Source organism: Pseudochaenichthys georgianus, chromosome 14 (assembly GCF_902827115.2).
Source record: "Pseudochaenichthys georgianus chromosome 14, fPseGeo1.2, whole genome shotgun sequence".
NCBI lineage: Eukaryota > Metazoa > Chordata > Actinopteri > Perciformes > Channichthyidae > Pseudochaenichthys > Pseudochaenichthys georgianus.
The window spans coordinates 8,658,494-8,664,493 of NC_047516.1; the positions used below are offsets into that span (position 1 = coordinate 8,658,494).

A 6,000-nucleotide genomic window follows, 5' to 3' on the forward strand; every position below is an offset into this window, starting at 1 on the left:
CATCCGTGATTTGCAGTGAGCATTTAAGCAGGACGAGTTTGACAGGACAGATTGTCCGACTCAGAGATGGTGTTATTCCCTCCATCTTCAGCTTCCCGGTTCACCTCCAAAGTGTGTGTATGTGTGTGTTTGTGTGTGTGTGTGTGTGTGTGGTGTGTGTGTGTGTGTGTGTGTGTGTGTGTGTGTGTGTTGTGTGTGTGTGTGTGTGTGTGTGTGTGTGTGTGTGTGTGTGTTGTGTGTGTGTGTGTGTGTGTGTGTGTGTGTGTGTGTGTGAAAAAAGGGCAGGTCTACTTCCAGAAAAGCTGAAGAGAGCCTGTCTGTGGCCCCTCAGGACGACCCAGAAGCTTCAACCTCACACTCACAACCTCAGCCTAATGATGTGAGTATTTCTATTTTCAACATCATATCATAATGGTCCTAGACAAAGTAAAATCTCTCTTGTTTGCTGCCACTCATATTAAACACACTCACAAATAAACACATACACACACAATTGAAGACATGTTGAACATGCATTCCTGGCACACTCACACACGCGCACACACACACACACACACACACGCATGATGCTGGCAGTGGCTTTGACAGGTGATGACTATAAGAAAGAATGTGGGCCATACTCTAGTTGTGTCAAAGTGATGTGTGTGAAGTGAAACATCACTCAAACCATGTTCATCCCTCTTTCTACTAGGATCATAGCTATGTCTTGCCTGCTTCTCCTACTGCTCTTAAGGCCAGACTCAATGAAGCTTTAGCAAGAGTGGAGAGTGGAGAGCGAGAGAGGAAGAATGCCATGGCTAGAGAAAAGAGGGCAGAGACCACAGTGAGGACTCTTTTGGGGGATTTGAGGGAAAAGAACCTCATTAATGAAGAACTCAAAGAGGCTTGATTTCTACTCAGGTAAGATGAAATTAGCACTTTGAAATTCATGTACATCTTACTCTTACACTCTTTATTAAACTCCTTTGTTATTATATGAAGGGGACTTATTAATTTTTTCTCATACAATTTCAGATCTTCAAATAGACTTGAAGGCAAAGCAGGGCCATGAGTACTCAAAGGACCACAGAGAATGTGCCCTCACACTCCATCTACATGGTCCAAAGGCATACAAATACCTCAGAGACTACAACAAAAAGGTAGTCTTAATGTTGTTCAATTTCATTTTTGGAAATTACGGTTGCAAGTACGTTAAATAGCTACTTCTCAATTTTTTTACAGGTGGCTGTGTTCGGTGGATGGCAAGCTTGGCCTGAACAAGATGATGCTGGATATGCTGGAGAGAAGATGCCAGGACGACCAGGCTAAATATGGATGTGTTTCACTCATGTTGGATGACATGGCCATCAGAAAACATGTGCAATATAATCCACATAACCAGTCAATGTCTGCTTTTGTAGACATGGGTGATGGAAACAATGAGACCGATGCTGCTACTGAGGCTCTTGTGTTCATGGTGGTTGGCCTACACGGACATTGGAAGGCTCCCATTGCATATTACCTGACGAAGTCTTTGTCACCTGAAACACAAAGGGTCCTAATCTAAATCTAAAATCTAATCTAATCTATCTAGGAAGGAGAAGGAAGAAAATAAGCTTGACCTCCTTCTTAAAATGTTTTTGTGTTGACTCTCAAATCTCCCGTTTTTATTTTGATGGTTTCCCAAAGACAAAGATATGAGAGAGGTTCTCAGTCATGCTTTGGAGGAGCCGCATGCACGGGGCATTCGGGTGTCATGAGCAACTTTGTGTAAATATGGTTTGGGTGGGGTGGTGTCATGTTCTTGTGTTTAACTTGAACATTTACATTTTTTATATAGATGTAGAAGTACATTTTCATTTTTTATGACATAGATATTCATTTTTACTGATATATAACTTCTGTCTATGTATAATGTATTATTGTTTCTTCATTTTTCAATTTATTAAAATAGCTGAGTATAGGCCTACACAATATGCTTCTCTATCATATATAGACCATTAGTGTTTTTTTATGTGTGTGTATATATTATATATCGTGTGTCTTTTGCAAAATACCTATCATACATAACATAGGCTATCAAATACCAGAATATTCTATTGCTGTTAAGCCTACTATGAATATTAAAATACGCCGAATCATGTGTCCGGTATCATGCCTACATATATGACGTTTGCAGAACCCCCCCCCCCCCCCGTGAAAATCAGTTTTGTATTCAGCGAGTTATGATTGATAAAATGCGCTGACACTTCATTGCGCCTGCCAGACAGATTACACTGAGTGGAGCGGGTGACCGGTCCAAGATGGCGGCCCCACGGCTCGTCAGTGCCAATAGGCAGCAGCGGTCGATGCGGCGTCTACTCTTTATATGTCTATGGTTGTCAGTACCAGATGTGTTCGGGGTACCAGATGTGTTCGGGTGTATTTCCGTCGCTCCCGTCATCCATCATATCCGTCGACTCACCTCCCTCTGCTCTGCTGCCACACACCGGCCGTCTGCGGAACTGCAGCAGGAGGAACTCGGTACAGCTTGTTATGTGTGTGTGTGTACTTGTGCACATAAATAATGTTTCTAATTATTTACAATTAAAAAAAATATATATTCTGCGTTACTTTAGCCAACACTTTTATAAGGCCACGAGATTAGATAATTACGAAATGTGTAGATGGAATACATATCTTTCAGGTTGTTATTTTGTCATTGTTTAATGTTTTATTTATCTTTTAGTATTTTTATATAGTATCTGAACTTTGGAGAGGAGTTGGGAGACACACGACACATCAAATCACATCTACAGATCAAGACGACGCGAATGGAAGTACTCCCATACTCCTAGCGTGAACATGTTTGTGAAAACGTGGGCAAAGTCTCCGAAAATCCTAATAATAAGCTCATATTTGAATTCCCCATAAAAAAAACACATCATTCAGTAAAAACAAGGCACCACTGATCATCTGCTCCCTGATCTCTGCGAATTGAAAGTACTTATTGCCGGAGATCGCATGCTGTGGTTTTATTAAATGTGCCAAGTGCTAGGACTGTCTTATGGAAGAAAGCTTTCAGATGTGCAGCTCCACTAACATGGAACAGTCTGCAAAAAGAATGGGAAATTACCAAGCTAGTACCACTACATGTTTTTAAAGCTTGGTTGGATGCTACACAATCAGATGCTGTTGGCACCTGTACATGTGGATAGATATGTTGTTCTGTTTTTTATGTTTTGCCTTTGATGTTATTCCATCCCATTTATCTCAACTCAAGTTAGTATTAAATGCAGACAACTCCAAACTCATGATATTCTCAAATGGCAAAAAGTTAACTTCTTTTCTCCCCAACATTTGTACTGTTCAAGGGACTGATATTTACATTGAAAGGGTCACTACATACACATATCTAGGTTTTATTATTGATCAGAATTTATCTTTCAAATCACACACTGAAAATGTTGTTTTAAAAATTAGGTTTCTCCGTTCAGACAAGGACACATTTGATCTCTGCAACGTTTTTACCAGTATTGGATTCAGTATCTGCTTTACATGAATGTCTCTGACCAGTGCCTAAAGAGTTTGGATACTGTGTACCATTGAGCATTGTTTTATTACATATATATATATATTCTGAGTTTGGAATAAATATGCACTTTATGAAAATTATTAGTTGGTTACTGTTAGTAAAAAAACAGTAAGGTTAATACTGGATGTTTGTTACACTTGGATATGTTTTCATTGGACATTCAATTCAATGCCTTTATTTATCCAGGTAAAATCCCATTGATATCAATGATATCTTTTTCAAGGGAGACCTGCAGCAGTAGGTTCCACATGAAGACATACCAACATAAACAACAGAACAACATATCTATCCACATGTACAGGTACCAACAGCATCTGAGTGAGTAGCATCCAACCAAGCTTTAAAAACATGTAGTGGTACTAGCTTGGTAATTTCCCATTCTTTTTGCAGACTGTTCCATGTTAGTGGAGCTGCACATCTAAAAGCTTTCTTCCATAAGACAGTCCTAGCACTTGGCACATTTAATAAAACCACAGCATGCAATCTCAGGCAATAAGTACTTTCAATTCGCAGAGAGATCAGGGAGCAGATGATCAGTGGGGCCTTTTTTTTACTGAATGATGTGTTTTTTATGGGGAATTCAAATATGAGCTTATTTTTAGGATTTTCGGAGACTTTGCACACGTTTTCACAAACACGTTCACGCTAGGAGTACTTCCAGTCGCTTAGTCTTGATCTGTAGATGTGATTTGATGTGTCGTGTGTCTCCCAACTCCTCTCCAAAGTTCAGATACTATATAAAAAGTACTATATAAAAGGTAAATAAAACATTAAACAATGACAAAATAACAACCTGAAAGATATGTATTCTATCTACACATTTCGTAATTATCTAATCTAGTGGCCTTATAAAAGTGTTGGCTGAAGTAACGCAGAATATATATTTTTTTTAATTGTAAATAATTAGAAACATTATTTATGTGCACAAGTACACACACACATAACAAGCTGTCCCGAGTTCCTCCGGCTGCAGTTCCGAAGACGGCCGGTGTGTGGCAGCAGAGCGCTGGGAGCAGAGGGAGGTGAGTAGACGGATATGACGGATGACGGGTGCGACGGAAATACACCCGAACATATCTGGTACCCCGAACACATCTGGTACCTACACCGTGAAGCCCTTAGTAGGCGGAGTCGGCCACTAACGGCTCAACAGTGACGTCAGAGTTCAACTCCCGCCTTCTCCAGCCTGCTCCAAATAAGGGCAAAGAGGCGGAGCCGAGGCGGGACCTGCTGCCACCGAGCTGGAAGTTCCAGAGCTAGCTGAAGCTACCAAGCTAAGCTAACATGCTCCCCATCTGCACGCTGCCGTCGCATTTTACGTTTCTAAGGTAAGCGGCCTTGAAACTATGCAGCAAAACTATAAATAATAATCTAAGTTATTGAGTTTTTAGCATAATACTTCAGAATCTTAAAACCCCTTAACGTGTGTATGCAATTGTGCTAAATTCAACACTGGAATCAAGCATATATTAATGTTTGCATGACATTAGTTATTTATATTTTGATATCACTTAACTATACATTTAAGTCAAGCTAAGGTACATGTGATGTTAGCTAGTTAGTGCTCTTACCTGTGAGGCCTCCTCCAAACAGCATAATAACCAGACTGTATTATTCAAACTAAGTACCAGTTCTAGATCCTTGACTTTAGACAAACAATTCAAAAGACAAAATGTATTTAAAGACCAATCTTTATTTGAATGTGCCTCTTAACCTGATATATTAGTTATACAGTAATAGTATTGACAATCTAAAAAAACTGAGCAACTCAACAGTCAACTTTATGTTTCTTATTGTCTAAAGCATTTATTATTTTCATTTTCCCCCTCTCATATTCAGTGTGGACGGATTGAGACAGCGTGGTGTCCAGAGGGCTGCAGAGACTTCAGGGAGAAACCTCTGTGATGGACGTCCTGTCTGTTGGTTTGGAGAGGACTGAGGGTCTTTCCTCAGCGAGGAGGACCAGGGCTGATGAAGGAGCCCATGCTGGGCATAGCTGATACCAACTGCACAGGCCTAGTCTGTCACTTTATTTGACTAAATGTGTTTACTTATACATTTAATAGGTTTACACCTTCTGTCCATATGTGCTTTTTATTTAAAACATTTGATTAACTTTTGGTTCACGTTTCAATAAATTGTATTTGTATTTGCACTCCTTTTGTCCATTATTCTTACTGAAAATGTTAGATTACACATTCACATCTGACTGAAGATTGGCCCCATTTATTTGTGACGTTGCAAACTCTGCGGTACAAGGCACAAGTGATGTGAAGCTCATAAAGTGAGGCAAATAGAAATAATCAGCTGATGGAGTGTAGATGTGGAAATAGCTGCATTCGATCAGCTGACTGTTTTTACAATAAAAGTAGTTTCTTAGTGAATGTCCTGTACTGATCTTAAAATCTCATAACATCAGCTTTTAATGTTGCTCTTGGATGTTCTTC

At 39.8% G+C, this 6,000-nt stretch overlaps 1 long non-coding RNA gene across 1 annotated transcript; it reads left to right on the forward strand.

Annotated features, from left to right (window-relative positions):
- The first annotated feature begins 291 nt into the window (after positions 1-291).
- Positions 292-2,156, forward strand: LOC139435090 (uncharacterized). The gene is made up of 4 exons (XR_011644361.1): positions 292-379; positions 692-900; positions 1,015-1,139; positions 1,222-2,156. It is a non-coding gene; the product is annotated as an uncharacterized lncRNA (long non-coding RNA).
- Positions 2,157-6,000: the final 3,844 nt, after the last annotated feature.